The sequence below is a fragment of the Papaver somniferum genome, chromosome 2, assembly GCF_003573695.1.
Source record: "Papaver somniferum cultivar HN1 chromosome 2, ASM357369v1, whole genome shotgun sequence".
Taxonomy (NCBI): Eukaryota; Viridiplantae; Streptophyta; class Magnoliopsida; order Ranunculales; family Papaveraceae; genus Papaver; species Papaver somniferum.
The window spans coordinates 160,885,875-160,903,565 of NC_039359.1; the positions used below are offsets into that span (position 1 = coordinate 160,885,875).

At 35.5% G+C, this 17,691-nt stretch overlaps 2 long non-coding RNA genes across 4 annotated transcripts; both read right to left on the reverse strand.

Annotated features, from left to right (window-relative positions):
- Nucleotides 1-2,882: 2,882 nt before the first annotated feature.
- On the reverse strand, nucleotides 2,883-6,340 carry LOC113349580. Its single transcript, XR_003360282.1, has 3 exons — nucleotides 6,124-6,340; nucleotides 5,186-5,263; nucleotides 2,883-5,089 (listed from the first exon to the last, which is right to left on the reverse strand). It is a non-coding gene; the product is annotated as an uncharacterized LOC113349580 (long non-coding RNA).
- Nucleotides 6,341-6,927: 587 nt separating this feature from the next.
- Nucleotides 6,928-13,602, reverse strand: LOC113349581. 3 transcript variants are annotated; one of them, XR_003360285.1, is made up of 4 exons: nucleotides 11,593-13,602; nucleotides 9,746-9,808; nucleotides 8,491-8,785; nucleotides 6,928-7,434 (listed from the first exon to the last, which is right to left on the reverse strand). It is a non-coding gene; the product is annotated as an uncharacterized LOC113349581 (long non-coding RNA). The 3 variants fall into 3 exon arrangements; XR_003360284.1 differs by lacking the exon at nucleotides 6,928-7,434 and having other exon boundaries at nucleotides 7,657-8,785; nucleotides 11,593-11,733; nucleotides 11,843-13,601; XR_003360283.1 differs by lacking the exon at nucleotides 6,928-7,434 and having other exon boundaries at nucleotides 7,657-8,785.
- Nucleotides 13,603-17,691: the final 4,089 nt, after the last annotated feature.

Below are 17,691 nucleotides of genomic sequence, written 5' to 3' on the forward strand. Positions count from 1 at the left end.
ACTTCTCTCACAGCTGAGCTTTTATTTTGAACACATTTCAATACTTCCATGAAGTTAGAAGGATCACAAATTTAATGTTGCACACATTTCAATGATTGTGCAGCATTTGGAACAAAATGCAAATTTTCCGGTGATGCAGTATGGGTCTCCGGCATCCTAGGAAATGCCATCTTAATAGTAAAATGGTTGAGTTATTAAGAAAAGTGTTCATTAGGTGTACAACCACTCCAATATCCAATGATATTTTAATACTACCCCTTGGATATCCACCATTTCGATTTCTTTGTCATAAATTGTTGTCTCGCTAAAAATTTTGTCAGAAAAATCTGATAGAATAAAATCTGGACTAATGCTTCAGACTTTGTCGACCGTCCAGAACATTTTACCTTGGTAACATTTTTTCAGGAAAAACCACCTGGGAAAAACCTGTATGCTCGAAGCTCACTAGAAATATGTTATCTTATCAAAATTTGGTTGATATAACCACTTGGGAAATTTTCTTGAAGCTCAAAATACAATCAGTGACGATGCACATTTTGCTTCATTAAAATCTTGTCAAAAAAAAAAACCGTGTCCGGCGAAAACCTGAATCAAATGATACATGCAATCATCTGATAACCGCAGTACCCCGACAGATGTATGGATATACATCTGTTTAGATGATGATCACCGTTCTAAGATAATTATCTCATTCAAAACCTCATAAAAAGAAAACAGTGGGACAAAAACATGGGTGTATGTAAACATGAGTCCTTAGAACAGTGTGGGACTCACAGATATTGCCTCGTTAAAAACTTGCCGGGAAAATCCTGAGGGACAAAACCAGGGTGAAGGAAAAAGAATACATTATTTTGAACTGCCTATAGTAGTGGACACGCATGCCTCATTGGACCCTTGATAAGAAAAACATGTGGGACAAAACCTTGGCTAAAGAAAAAGAGTACATGACGTAATGTCCAACATTCCCAATATCCATAATCTTCTATGGATTTAGTCTCCCTGATACATGGTTGTCTCACTAGATCATTGTGCTCGGTATATTGCATAGAGATCATGAACTATCCTTCAATGTCTTTAGCATCTTCATTTAGATGAGAAATTCGGACTGATTTTCCTTGTGCAATTTCTTAATGATCTTCTGATTATACTATCTTTTTATTCTCGACTAGCTTGTCTAAACAATCGTAATCGATTACAGGATGAACATATATCCTCTACTACCAGACTACTAACTAGGAGAATATTTAGATGCTTTAACAAACCTACCGAAAATTCGAAAACTCAAACAGTATAGCTTTTCCCCGTGGGGGACATTATATGATCTTTTTGGTAAATGAATAAGCTTAATGGTACTACGAAGATGAAGGAGTTTTCTTCATACCAACGTCTCGATATTAGTGTTGGATAGAACCATACTTATATGTTTACTACAAACCCAGTATCAAATATCTATAGCATATTTCAGCTAACGTATCATTTATACTTTCTTTGTGTAATACAAACCACACAGTGATCATATCCCATGCTAAGATGTAACTGATCAATCACAAAAGAATGAGATCGAAAAACTGCAATCGTATTAACTTATCCATATAAACATGTCTAAACCTTCAAGGTTAACGAAATTAATGGGCTGCTAGCCAAAATGGTCAACAACAACTTTAGATCTTGTTTTACCGAGTTTTTCATCTCGAAATCTTGATTTAAGCATATTTGTGGTTTGAAGCGTTTTTTAGGAGTACCAACCAAGTTCAGGTTGTTTTTATCAAACCTAGCAAATCAAGAATTTTGCTTTTCTAGTGATAACTAATGGCATATAAGATTGAACACATATCCCAAGATTAATGAGCATTCACTTAGATGATTGTACCAAATTCTTCTAGATCATTTCAAACTATACAAGGCTCTATTAAACCTTAGTGAATACATATAACATGGTAATTTTGCTTATAACCGAAAACCTTCAGGGGTTTTTCATGCAGACATCAGTCACGGGTTTCCACTGAGAAGCTCAGTAACTAACCATATCTATTAGATGCACGTCGAGTCCTTCAGTGACTACCAGACTTAATCAAGTATCGGAAAGGAGGTTGCATCTAATACATGAAATATTCTTCATTTGTAGTTCATCTCATTTTTGATGAAAGACTCGGTGTCATTATTTTTCTCACTATGAGCAAACACCCCTCTATAGCCGCTAGGGCTTATATTATTGGATGTCATTACTGTAAATATCTATACGATCTTTAGCCATAGAGATCTTGAACCATCCTTTAATGTTTTTAGCAGCTTCCTTTAGATGAGAAACTCAGACCCATTTTCCTCCGTGCAATTTCTTAATGATCTTCTGATTGTACTAGATTTTTATTCTTGACTAGCTTGTCTAAACAATCCTAATCGAATGCAGGATGAACATGTATCCTCTACTACCAAAATACTAACTAGGAGAATATTTAGCTGCTTTAACAAATCCACCGAAAATTCGGAAACTCAAACAGCCTAGCTGTTCCCGTCCCGTGGGAGACATTATGTGATCTTTTATGTAAAAGACTATAAGCTTAATGGTACTACGAAGATGAAGAAGTTTTCTTCAGACCAATGTATCTGGATAGAACCATACTTACATGTTTACTACAAACCCTGTATCAGGTATCTATATCATATTTCAGCTAATGTATCATTTATACATCTTTTGTGTAATACAAACCACACATTGATACATCTCCTAAGTTAAGATGTAAACAGATCAATCATAAAATAATGAGATCGAATGACTGTGTTATGTACCTAGATGTACAATAACAAGAACTGAATCATAAACGCTGATAATCTCTCAATCCTGACGGATCAAGCCTTCTGGTTCACAAGGAACACATCCTAAATCGTTAAAACGATCTTTTTGATTATTCATTTCTTAAGAGTTTCTCATTACAGACCTGCCTTATATAGCTAGGTATCTCCACGAATATCCAACGGTTATTAACACCCCAGATGGCCTCATCTAAACCATCAATTACAACTCAATTAAACACTAACTGATTAACTCGACATTATTACTACTAAGATATATGGGATAACAAGTAACAGACTAGGGGACACCTTCTCATATGGCAGGTACATGACATTCCCCAATCCTTGGAAACATCCTTGTCCTCAAGGATGAAGAACTTAGTCGTAGGACACCTTCTCATATGGCAGGTACATGTGCAGCTGGGCAGACTTTAGTAGCAGCTTCACTTGTAAATATGTCAGTGAGGAACAAGGTGGAGGCTAAGGTACTTATCATCTCAATTGGTGTGGAGAACTTCTTATAGTCCAGGTTGTAGTGATGCCCCGATATGTTGTACCTCCCTTGGTAGATAACAGTTCTTGTATGGCAGTCCTGCTGTATAAGAAGTGCGACTCCCTTGTAAACCAAAACAGAAGAAAAATTCTTCCTTGCTTGTCGTGCCACACCCTTGCAAACTCAAACCTAGCCTTGGATATAAGGAGAAGGCTAGCTACCACTTAATTATTCTAGCTCCCAGAAATTGACTACCAATACAATCCATGACTGTAAGCCATAGTGTAACCTGACCAGGACTTCGCTCCAGTATATCATTGGGATGAGCATCATTATCTGCTGCAAACTTCCATCTCAAAGGAAATACCCTCAATGACGCGAATTGAAAGTTGGCCCCCGTAGTGTGGAGATAAAAATGACTGTTCACATTGGAGATAGAAGCTGGAAGGACCTCCAAGAGGATTTCACATTGTTCCGAAAGAATCTGAAGCACAACAATATGTCTCTTATACAGCTTACGACTACCAATACTATTCTCAGCTTCCAAAGACAACCACACAAATAAAAACAGAATGACGGCTGGCAATAACAAATCCAGTTGGTACCCATGATCCAAAACAAACTCATTGATAAATGTCCCACTATTAGGATCCATAATATATCCACCAAACCCTTTTCCACGATCAAATAAGTAACAAGTGTAAGCAAAGTAGATAGAAAAACAATTACCACAATTCAAACTCCACAGTTGAATACGGACATATAAGTCATGTTGATTATAGAGTAAGTAGCAAGGTTCAGTGCTTACGATAAAGATCAGAACTGTAACGGACTGGTGAATTTTCCCTCCTAATGGGCTGATTTTCAACCCATTAGCAAGGCCAAACCCACCAACACGTCACTCGACTTGTAAAACGATACATAAACAGAAAAGATTTATATAAGAAGAAACTAGTGAAGGACACAGTTTAGAAATGACTTTAAGGTGCTTAGAGTAAAACGGTAGAGAAAACATATACATTTTATACCATGATCCAACGCAGCAAAATTAATCAAGTTCAAGAGTTTTGAAAAAATCAAGAAAATTAATCAAGTTCAAGAGTTCCGAAAAAAATCAAAACAAACACTCAATAACGCATAAATGAGTATGCATGAAGTATATAGATATATGACAACAAAAGGGATTCAAAAGCACTGTTGCAACACCCAAGACGGACCCATTATATACCAAACCGGCAAGTTTTCAGTTACAGATCATATAAAGATCATTTACAAGACCCCAATGATAACAGCAAAATGTACAAAAAAAAAGACATGGTATCAAGGCAAACAAACTAAACACCCAGGTACCCCGTGATATACACATCAAAAATAACAGAATACTAACTTTCATAGCGCTAATGCTTCCGTAAGCTCTACCCGGCGGGGGGAAAACAAAACAAAGGGGGTGAGCGGATGCCCAGTAGAGGGTATAACAACAAAAACACGATGCGAGAACTAAACATGGATAATAAACAAAAACACCAGCTAAACAGAAATATAGAAATATAATTCTTATGCAAATGTAAATCATAAAAAGATTAAGAGCCGCAAACAAAATTTACTCTACTATTCACATGGCCATAGCCACCGTCAGGGTAGTTCTGGTTACCAGCCATCGTTGCCGCAACGATCTTCCAGGTAGCCATCGAGTTGGTGGGATGTCACTTAGGCCCGACGTTCCTAAAGTAGAGTCACCTAGCTTCCCATCGTAATAAAACGCCAAAATGTAAATTCTTACATGCATTTCGATGCAAACCGATAGCTCTGAAATCAGGCGATTAAACAACACAAGTCTAAGTGCGGCAGTTTTAACCTTACCAGTAAGCCAGTTCCATAAGAAAAACACAATTATTAACACACCTTTGTTCAACCCGAAAATACATCAATTCATATGCGTCAATGAAAATCCAAATCATTAGGTACAAGAAGCTAGTAAATCTGCACCCAAAAGTATATTTAAGAGAGAAAAGCACTTGTTACAAGTCTAAAATGAACATGAGAAAGCCTCGAATTTGCAAAACTGGAATTTCAAACAATTTGAATTACAGATAAAAGTTTGATATGTAAAGCAGCACACGCAAATATGGAAATCCAAACAAGTCAAACTAGTTAAATCAACGGATCATACGGGTAGCCATTCCTTCCATTAACTTAATTTTATTTTAAAAATCCAAACTGTAGGCAAATATTTTTGAATTAAGAAAAGGTATAAGCATTATAAAGATACAACTACCATTTTCATTGTAAAGATAATTCCATGTTCAGGATGAAAAAGACATCAAGTATAATGAGGAAAAACAAAGATTTTAAATTACAAAATATTAATAGAAAAACACCACCAAAAGAGTTAGACCATGGTTTTGGAAGGAAGGAGGTTTTTGTTCAAATTTTCGAATGCTTGGCTCGTTCGGTCCTTTCCGCAAACACTTAACAGACCAGTTTAGAAATTCAACACAAAAGTTGGTTATTAATGGAAATCAAAACGTTGGTTATCGCATGGGCTTTTTAAATCTTAGTAAAACAATTTATGACCTTCGAAATTCACCCAAAGTTCACATGCAATAGTTAAACAGAAAAAAATATTGGGTTTTCAAACCAATTTGCTAATTGTGCAAAAATCATCAAAACAAATAGTGATAATTTTGAAAGAAATTCATGAACTAAAATAGGTTTTACAAGTATCTCGAATACTCATTTGCAAATTCGTATGGATCTTCATAAACATGGAGGCATTAATCATATTCAGTACAATAAAAGAAGAAAAGCATCAAATGAAAAATTGAGAGAAAACCCCCTACCTTTGCGAGACCGATCTTCAACCGAAAACAGAGGGTGGGTTGGGTTCAAATTCGCCTTTACAAAATCAAAACTTATTTGGTGAACTGATTGGGAAACAGTGGTTTTGAAAGAAGAGTTTGTCGGATATGGCAAAGAAAAAGAGTCTTTACGCCTTCTAAATTTGGTTCACAGTATCAAGGACCCAAATATCTTTAGCTGCTCGTGTCCGTAAACGTGGCACACATGCTAAAAGAAATTCTATGTTCATGTTTGGTATAGTTTTCAAAAACAGTTTTCTGTTTTTAAAAACAGAGAAAACAGAAAACATGAGAAAACGCGTTTGGTAAGGATATTTTCAGAAAATATTTTCTATCTGTTTTCTGTTTTTAAAAATAAAAAAATGAAAACAACAAATTATTGTTTTCTGTGTTTTCTCTTTTTTTCTTTTCTTTATTCTTTTTTTTCTTTTCAGAACAAAGTAAGAGATGGGGAATGACTGCAAGTGAGTCATGGCTAATATCACTATCTCTTAGACGAATCTTTACATTTGATCCGATTTAGTTGGTTTTCCTTGTTTTCAAAAACAGTTTACCAAACAATTTTTAGAAAATGAAAACAAGGAAAAAAGGGTATGTTTTTAAAACAATGGAAAACTATTTTTGAAAACTGTTTTTCAAAACTGTACCAAACAGGCCCTAAAGTTCTCCAAGGTATCTACTAACATGCTAACCAATTGCTGCTAAGGGATTACTACTTGGCTAAACAACCATTCTTAAAGGTTGGGCTAGGGCTCAAAACCCAACGAAAAATATACGTGTCGTTACACCATCACACCCAAAAAAAAAAAAAAAATTGCGTCCCGCAATTCAAATTAAATTGAAGAGCTATGAAGATTACCTTCAACTAGCTTCGGTGTTCAGCAAAATATTTAACTCGAGAACGATAAATTAGAAAGTTATCGTTGATTACGGCATTTTCGGCCTCCCCTTTGGATAAGAAGGCCACCTAAAGAAGTCTTCGACGCATCACAGTAAACCTCGTATCCAAGTCCAAATTCTGGGGCTGTTAGTACCGGAGATGTTGTAAGTCTGCGCTTCCACTCCTTGAATGCTTTCTCCCACACTCTAATTGACCTTTAGTATAACCAAAGCTGGTGCCCTCTATGGTGATGTACTTGGCCTAATAAATCCCAATTTAGTCAACTCATCAATTTGATTGCACAATTTCTTCAAGTGCCGCACAATAATGAGGTATAGATTTCGATGATGTCGCTGGTTGTACTTTAATCTCGAGGTCGATATTTCTCTTTAGTGGTAACCGAAGCTAAGTTTCTGCGAAGACATCAACAAAATCTCTAACCACTAAGACGTCTCCTCCCGCATATAGAACTGTCACCCTTGCTAAGATGGGAAAGTAAAGCTAGGAATTTGTTTTTTTGAGGAAATGATACAAGTCCTAGTTAGTGAAACTAAATTTTATAAGAAACCACTTAATCCAATGCATTTAAATAGAAGCACAAACTTGGCATCGAATCAAATGAATATATTTTTCAAAATATATCAAATATAATTATTAAGCTAGTGTGAGGTACAAGTTTTCTATATCAAGTAAACCCAAAGAAGTTCACTTTCATTTACTACAAGGATAAAGAACAACAAGGGAAGGGACTGTATGTTCAATAAATACCAAGTGGTGAATCTAATAAAGTTGATAGCAAAAAAAAGACAGCAATTAAAAATGTGATTTTTGTTATCCCTTCAAGGACAAAAGATATGATGGAAAACTAATATTTCAAGAACGAGAACTGGGCAACCATGGTAGTATACTGTTAAACATCAAAGCAAGTACTGCGAAGGAATGAAATTCCTTTAAAAACAAGTAGGCTGGGCTCATGAGTCAGATCAATAGTTTTTCAACAAACCAGGTTCATGACCAATTTCATTACCTTCTGAGTAAAATTTCAATTCAATTCAGCTTTTGGAAATGTCGTCTAATCAAGAAAAAATATGCAGTTTCATAATATCAAATCTTTCAAGGACTTGTAATAATCTTTAAAGAAGAAAAAATGAAGTTACAATACTTCAAGAGACTTATAATTCTCTGGACAGAAAAAGAAAACATCATGAACAGAACTGGTTTGGGGTAAGCATCGACAACACACTTCGGTTAGCTTTCCCAATAGGCAAAGAAACTTTTCGCCACCTTCTTAATTAACAAAATGCATTAAAAAGCAACACAGAACAAATTTCTTCTTACTTAACCAAAAGTGTAAGTTTCTTTTTTTTTTTTTCATTTTTAAAAGGAAAGGAAATCATTAAAATTTTATGGTCTAAAATCAGTTAGCACAGGAAAAAATTCAAACCAAATCGAGTGAGAAAATCTCCTACCTTAACGCCATCCTAACCTTACTTCTCTTTCAGTACTTTCATAGCATGGAACTCCTCTCAATACCCATCAACTAGTTCTACGCTTAGATTGGATTATCTGTTCCGCCGGACTTCCTGACATTTCCCACGACCTTCTTGGATCCTTTTAAATCTTCAATAATACTCGGTTGTTTTTGGTCCTTAACTTCGTCGGCAATAGTCATCCAGAACTTACAAGTTGTTCCAAACGTTCTCTTGAAGAGATCCTTTTCTCATATACGCGGTTTAAGGATACAAATTTCGAACACCACATCATCTTCAAAATAGAACAAGCATTAGATTCACAATTAGTTAGTAATGTACATTACTAACACACCTAAAGATATGTATATCACGGTATATAGTTTAGTTTCCCCATCCCCAAAACCAACGAGACTATTTTAACAATAATACTGCCAAACTCTTCGAAATATATACTTTTTTTTCCCTTTTTTTTTCCAGCAAATGCTACGACCATCATACTTCAAATATTTCAGAGCTGCATTACAAAACAAGATACGCTAAGATAAACGAAAATAAATGTTCTTAGTAAACTGAAACATATTCAAATACGACACATCAAAATACTATTACGGTTTTTAAACAAACAAATTGTATGAAAGTGAATTGAACTTCGAAAATCGACCATTTCAACAAGTAAGAAAACCTAACACAGTCCCGGTAAATCGGAACCTTTGCTCTGATGCCAACTGTAACGGACTGGTGAATTTTTCCTCCTAATGGGCTGGTTTTCAACCCATTAGCAAGGCCAAACCCACCAATATACCACTCGACGTGTAAAATGATACATAAACAGAAAAGATTTATATAAGAAGAAACTAGTGAAGGACACAGTTTAGAAACGACTTTAAGGTACTTAGAGTAAAACAGTAGAGAAAACATATACATTTTATACCATGATCCAACGCAGCAAAATTAATGAAGTTCAAGAGTTTCGAAAAAAATCAAAACAAGCACTCAACAACGCATAAATGAGTATGCATGAAGTACATAGATATATGACAACAAAGGGGATTCAAAAGCACAGTTGCAACACCCAAGACGGACCCATTATATACCAAACCCGCAAGTTTTCAGTTACAGACCATATAAAGATCATTTACAAGACCCCAATGATAACAACAGAATGTACAAAAAAAGACATGGGATCAAGGCAAACAAACTAAACAACCAGGTACCCCGTGATATACACATCAAAACATAACAGAATACTAACTTTCATAGCGCTAATGCTTCCGTAAGCTCTGCTCGGCTTATTGCTGCAACTTCTCTTCGTATTCTGAGGGGGGAAAACAAAACAAAGGGGGTGAGCGGATGCCCAGTAGAGGGTATAACAACAAAAACACGATGCGAGAACTAAACATGGATAATAAACAAAAGCACCAGCTAAACAGAAATATAGAAATATAATTCTTATGCAAATGTAAATCATAAAAAGATTAAGAGCCGCAAACAAAATTTACTCTACTATTCACATGGCCGTAGCCAACGTCAGGGTAGTTCTGGCTACCAGCCATCGTTGCCGCAACGATCTTCCGGGTAGCCACCGAGTTGGTGGGGCCAGACATATCTAAAGTAGAGTCACCTAGCTTACCATCGTAATAAAACGACAAATGTAAATTCTTACATGCATTTCGATGCAAACCGATAGCTCTGAAATCAGGCGATTAAACAACACAAGTCTAAGTGCGACAGTTTTAACCTTACCAGTAAGCCAGTTCCATAAGAAAAATACAATTATTAACACACCTTTGTTCAACCCGAAAATATTTCAATTCATATGCGTCAATGAAAATCCAAATCATTAGGTACAAGAAGCTAGTAAAGCTGCACCTAAAAGTATATTTAAGAGAGAAAAGCACTTGTTACAAGTCTAAAATGAGCATGAGAAAGCCTCGAATTTGCAAAACTGGAATTTCGAACAACTTGAATTACAGAGAAAAGTTTGATATATAAAGCGGCACATGCAAATATGGAAACCAAACAAGTCAAACTAGTTAAATCAAGGGATCATACAGGTAGCCATTCCTTCCATTAACTTAATTTTATTTTAAAAATCCAAACTATAGGCAAATATTTTTGAATTAAGGAAAGGCATAAGCATTATAAAGATACAACTACCATTTTCATTGGAAAGATAATTCCATGCTCAGAATGAAAAAGACATCAAGTATAACAAGGAAAAACAAAGATTTTAAATTACAAAATATTAATAGAAGAACACCACCAAAAGAGTTAGACCATGGTTTTGGAAGGAATGAGGTTTTTGTCCAAATTTTCGGATGCTTGGCTCATTGGGTCATTTCCGCAAACACTTAACAGACCAGTTTAGAAATTCAACACAAAAGTTGGTTATTAATGGAAATCAAAACGTGGGTTGTCGCATGGGATTTTTAAATCTTAGTAAAACAATTTATGACCTTCGAAATTTACCCAAAGTTCACATGCAATAGTTAAACAGAAGAAAATATTGGGTTTTCAAACCAATTTGCTAATTGTGCAAAAATCATCAAAACAAATAGTGATAATTTTGAAAGAAATTCATGAACTAAAATAGGCTTTACAAGTATCTCGAATACTCATTTGCAAATTCGTATGGATCTTCATAAACATGGAGGCATTAATCATGTTCAGTACAGTAAAAGAAGAAAAGCATCCAATGAAAAATTGAGAGAAAACCCCCTACCTTTGCGAAACCGATCTTCAACCGAAAACAGAGGGTGGGTTAAGTTCAAATTCGCCTTTACAAAATCAAAACTTATCTGGTGAACTGGTTGGGAAATCGTGGTTTTGAAAGAAGAGTTTGTCGGAGATGGCAAATAAAAAGAGTCTATACGACCTTTTAAATTTGGTTCACAGTATCAAGGACCCAAATATCTTTAGCTGCTCACGTCTGTAAACGTGGCACACATGCTAAAAGAAATTCTAGAGTTCTCCAAGGTATCTACTAACATGCTAACCAATTGCTGCTGAGAGATGACTATTTAGCTAAACAAACATTCTTAAGGGTTGGGCTAGGGCTCAAAGCCCAACGAAAAATATACGTGTCGTTACAAGAAATACCTGGACACCTTCAACTTTAAGCATTTGTAAAAAGACATTGCCAGCTGAGGTACAATATGAGCTCACAAGCCTGGTAAGAGAAAAGTAAACTCGAACAAACACCTGAGAATGGGGACACAATCTTCTGACAATCCTTGCACTCTAGAAGGCCATAAGAAACAAATTTAGTTCCTACTGTAAGGATACCACAAACACTAATGGAATGTGAATCACTATAAGCAGCAACTGTAATGTCATTATCTGTCCATACCCGTATTCACCCATCCATGTCGATGTTAGGAACACCGTGACTCCAGAAGTAATTGCAACCACACAATATTCACTAGTAGCAGAGAAAGAGAAACATCCATGACTAATGAACATCTTGCCTCTATCATATATCCAGTGAGAAGACTTGATAAGAACTACGACTTGGTAACTTGCCGTATCCTTGTACTCAATTATTTGAGAAAGTCTGGAGAAGCTAAAGCAACTTCTTGAAAGCGGATGCAACAATGTAGAAGTATAAAAATTAGATCGAACAAGTTCATCTGCTGAACTTACAACTTTGAGCATATCAGAAGAGACCAGCAACATTAATGCAATTTGAGAGTTATCTGCAGCAATTGAGACACGAATTTCTAATAGATGTGAAAGATATTCAGTCGACTATGATCTTCTAGTGCTCAATGTACTAGTCTATACAGTTGAGCTAAAACCATTTCCATCATTTGAACATAAAAACCAGAGTTGATATAACTTCTCAGTGTTGAAGCAAAAACTTCCCTAAGAAGTTGAACAGAACCAACCGTAGAAGTATCCCAGGAATAATAAATTCTTGTAACCGTAGAAGTGTCCATACCAATTACCCTGACCAACATGCCTAACACAATTCCACTGCTATCAGCCATTTGAATAAAAATCTTCTTCTTTCCATGAATTTCAACCCAATTAGCACATGAGAGAAGAATTTAATTGATATTCCTCAAAACTGATTCATACCCTAGGCGAAGAATGAATTGAAGAATGAATTTACCATAAGAATTTGATGAAACAACAGCACGCTGACGACATCGATCGAATAACAAGCGAGAATTAATAAGTTGAACTATATCCGTATGAATTTTGTGCTCGGAACATACAGTATCCGGTAGAAGTATTTTAACAAGTAGTTGCCAAGCAGTACTAGAAACTCTACCATTAGCTAACATACGAGAAATTTTATCTCTAAACCATGTAAATGACCAGTACCCATGTTCAAAAATAAACTCCTGAACATTTTCCTCAAAGAATTTATCCAAAATAAATCAAAACAAAGAATCACACATGGCAAAACGAGAAGTCCCTGCCATAAGTTTAAACTCTTTTCCACGATCGAATATGCTATGAGAAGAATTAAGAATAATTTTTAACACTCACCCAATTTCATCTGATTCTTACTTTCAAAAAAATTCCCTTCAGCTTTGACGATTTTGTTGAATTGAAAACTCCTAGATCTGGTTGCAATTGAGTAGATTACAACAGTGGTTGAATCTTCATTTGCTTCATCGAATAAAAATGAAGGAATCAAAGCCTCTAGAGAGTCAACTTCTTCATTATCGACAAAGAAAAATGGAGGAATCAATTCCAACTCAAGCGAATCATCTGCTTCTTCATCAATACCCATAGGAATTGGTATTGCCTCTTCAGATTCCACAACCTTGAAATCTCTAATCGGTGTAGTAGATTCTCCAATTTTTTGAAGCATCAGTGTTGTTGGGGTGAGGGTTAGGAATGTTGAGGAACTTACAAATCAGATCCAAACTGCGGTGTATACTCTGCAAGGTTTGTTGAAGTTCCACCATTGAGAAATTTAACTCAGGAAAGTGAATTTGATACCAATTGTTATGTATATATGTACAATAACAAGAACTGAATCATAAACGCTGATAATCTCTCAATCCCCACGGATCAAGCCTTCTGGTTCACAAGGAACACAACCTAAATCGTTAAAACAATCTTTTTGATTATTCATTTCTTAAAATTTTCTCATTACAGACCTGCCTCATGTAGCTAGGTATCTCCACGAATATCTAACGGTTATTAACACCCCAGATGGCCTCATCTAAACCATCAACTACAACTCAATTAAACACTAACTTATTAACTCTAATTAACTACCGACATTATTACTACTAAGATATATCGGATAACAAGTAACATGCTAGGGGACACCTTCTCATATGGCAGGTACATGACAGATTGCATCGTGTTAACTTGTCCATTTAAACATATGTCTAAACCTTCAAGGTTGACGAAATTAATGGACTGCTAGCTAGATAAAATGCTCAACCAACAGATTTAGATCTTGTTTTATCGAGTTTTTCATGTCGAACTCTTGTTTTAAGTATTTTTTTGGTTTGAAGCGTTTTTTAGGAGTTTCAACCAAGTTTATGTTGTATTCATCAAACCTAGCAAATCAAGAATTTTACTTTTCTAGTGATAACTCATGCCATATAAGATTGAACACATATCCCAAGATTAATGAGTATTTACTTAGATGATTGTACCAAATTCGTCTCGACCATTTCAAACCATATAAGGCTCTATTTAGCTTTAGTGAATACATATGACATGGTCATTATGCTTATAACCTAAAACCTTCCGGGATATTCATGCAGACATCTGTAACTGCTTTTCCATAAAGATACGCAATAACTAACTATATCTATTAGATGCATGTCGAGTCCTTCAATGACTATCAGACTTAATCAAGTATCCGAAAGGCGTTTGACATATACATGGAATATGCTTTACTTGTAGTCCATCTCAAGTTTCGATGAAAGACTCAGTGTCATTAGTTGATTTTATTTTTCTCGTTATGCGTAAAAATCTATCTGTAGCCGCCATGGCTTATATTATCGGATGTCATTACTGTAAACATCCATATGTTGCCAAGGGTAGATCACGTTATCGAGTGTTCGGGCCGCAGTTCCAAAAATATGCATTTTTGCGAGAAGTTGTTATTCTGCTTGGATCTTTGTTTTCCAGTTTATCCACATTTCGTTGAAACTTTGAACATGTCACCACTAATTATTGTATTGCGGTCGCAAATTTCTCTATTGCATGCATGCTTTATTGGAATCCTCTCATTTTGAGGTACCACAACCTTTGCAGAGACGTTCTCTTATTATGAGAACTATACTCAGGGAAATCAAATCTTCCTTTGATAGTCTCTTTGAGAGCATTATATTTCAATGATTGCGACTGGCTCTCTCTTGCGGGAGGTGCAAAATATTTTGAGTCAACAAGTTATCCATGCTCAAGGTATGCTTTAAATAATACACTTGCCACTACATTCATAGCTTCCCAAGAAAGCAACTTAAATTTGCAATTTTGAAGATATTAAATCTTCTACGTGCCTTTTATTGCCGAAAACATCAAGATGAAAAAAAAGAAAAAAAAATGAGATACATTCTAGTTTATCTATTTGCAAACCAGGATACTTCACGTCGTTTTTCAGGTGGTATCCTTTCCTCCCCAAAACGGTGGGAGGATTTTGTCATCAAATTTACAAATTTTGTAGTAGTAATAACTGAAAAAGCGGGGGTCTAACAACCACACCCAATATTTCGCTTAACAATCTGTATGGACTAACTCCAAATACTTTTAAGAGAATCAACTAGACAGTCAGACTCAATCTTAATAAAAGTATATCAAAGAGTTATATCTCACTTTTTCGATTCAATACTTACTCAAGCAAATAAAAATCTGCGAGTCTAATTGAATACAATAGAAATCACTTGAACGGTACTAAATACCAATGTTCAAGGATCAATAAATTTCAATCAACAACCAAAGGTTGGATTTCCCAATTGATCGATTTAACTCACAACCTGTGATTTTTCAATTATATAACAAAATATAATGCGAAAAAGAAATAACACAGACACTAGAAGTTTTGTTAACGAGGAAACCGCAAATGCAGAAAAACCCCGGGACCTAGTCCAGATTAAACACACACTGTATTAATCCGTTGTGGACACTAGCCCACTACAAACTAACTTGGATATGGACTGTAGTTGAACCCCAATCAATCTCACACTGATCCAAGGTACAATTGCACTCCTTATGTCTCTGATCCCAGCAGGATACTACGCACTTGATTCCCTTAGCTGATCTCACCCACAACTAAGAGTTGCTACAACCCAAAGTCGAAGATTTTAATAAACAAATCTGTATCACACAGAAAAGTCTACGATAATAGATAAATCTGTCTCCCACAGAAATACCTACGAGTTTTTGTTCCGTCTTTTGATAAATCAAGGTGAACAGGAACCAATTGATAACTCGGACTTATATTCCCGAAGAACAACCTAGTATTATCAATCACCTCACAATAATCTTAATCGACTAGCGAAGGATGATATTGCGGAATCACAAATGATGAGACGAAGATGTTTGTTACTTATTTTATATCTTGCCTATCGGAGAAATCAATCTCCATCCAATCTTACGATTGTACTTAGTACGATAGAAACAGCAAGATCAGATCACACAACTACAAGAAAAGTAGTATCGGTCTGGCTTCACAATCCCAATGAAGTCTTCAAGTCGTTAACCTACAGGGTCTCGGTAGAAACCTAAGATTAAAGTAGAATCGACTCTAGCTAATACAACTAGTATCACACAGGAGGTGTGGGGATTAGGTTTCCTAGTTGCTAGAGTTCTCCTTTATACAACCTTTCAAATCAGGGTTTGCAATCAATGTTAGCTTAGTAACAAAGCATTCAATATTCACTGTTAGATGAAAACCTGATTAGATTCAAGCTAATATCTTTCAACCGTTAGATCGAAACTTAGCTTGTTACACACAAATAAAATGCACGTTTATTTAGGTTTGTGTAACCTTAACCAAACATGTATATCTAGTTGGTTCAACAGTAGTTAACCTAATGATTAGCCATGTGAGCACTTTCATATCAACCATATTCTTGTTTACCATAACTAGCTCAAATGACTCCAATGAACTAGTTAGAGAGTTGTTCAATTGCTTAGATCTTATAGAAGTATACAAGACACAATAGAAGCAAAAACAATTTGATTCACTCGAATCGGTTCATGAACTTTATATCCACGGGTTTGCAAATATGCATTCCTTAGTTTATATAAGTTTAAGTTCACGAATAATCGTTTTTAGAAAATAACCAACTTAAGTACGAGGATTTAAGTACCCGGAATAAGTTTGTTTTCAGTTCACAAACTCCAGCAGAAATTCTCGGGATGAGAACTTCCGACAGTACGCGGACTTGGTACGCAGACTCTAGTTCCGGTTTTCCTGAGCAGCAAAGTACGCATACTTTAGTTCAAGGAATAAGGACTTACACACATATGTGTTACCACAAAATGTTTATATCCTTCCATGGTTATGTAATCTAAACTCTCATTTCAATCATTGAAACATTCTTAGAGGACGTTATATAGTTGTTATTCACAAACCATTTTTCGTCAAAGCCATTTTCAAGCGATTAAAACTTAGTATGACTTTAGTCACTACTAAAGATGAACTTGGCCAAAGCGAAAGCTTACCAACACATATTTCGAGAAATAGATAAGTGAGATAAACTCGGATCGAAATAGCAAATGTGTATAAACAAAGTCTATATAGAAAAATGACTTTTGTATCAAGATAGGAGATAGAGTAGATAGACTTTTGAGTGATAGATAAGTTCAAGTCTCCACGTACCTTTTAGTCGATGAAGTTCCACCAGTTCCTTGAGTAGTTCTTTATCTTTGTATGATGATCGCCATGGAGTCTTGAGCTCAACTACACTTTCTATCCTAATCCGAGACTTAGCTATAAGTAGGCTAGAAACCAAGACTTATAGTTTTGATCACTAACATTGACAAACATGCTTGAGATAGCAACGCATGCGATTTCGACCGAGCAGTGGTCTAACAATAACCACAGTGGAACATAGCATGTGTCAAACATAAATATGACAATGTTTTCATGTGTAATAATTAAGTTCAAAAAGCTTTATGATTGAATGAACAAAAGCATTCAATGAATGCACAAGAATAATAAAATACTCACCATTAATTCCTAAAGTATCACCAGTTGATACAACACCAATAACT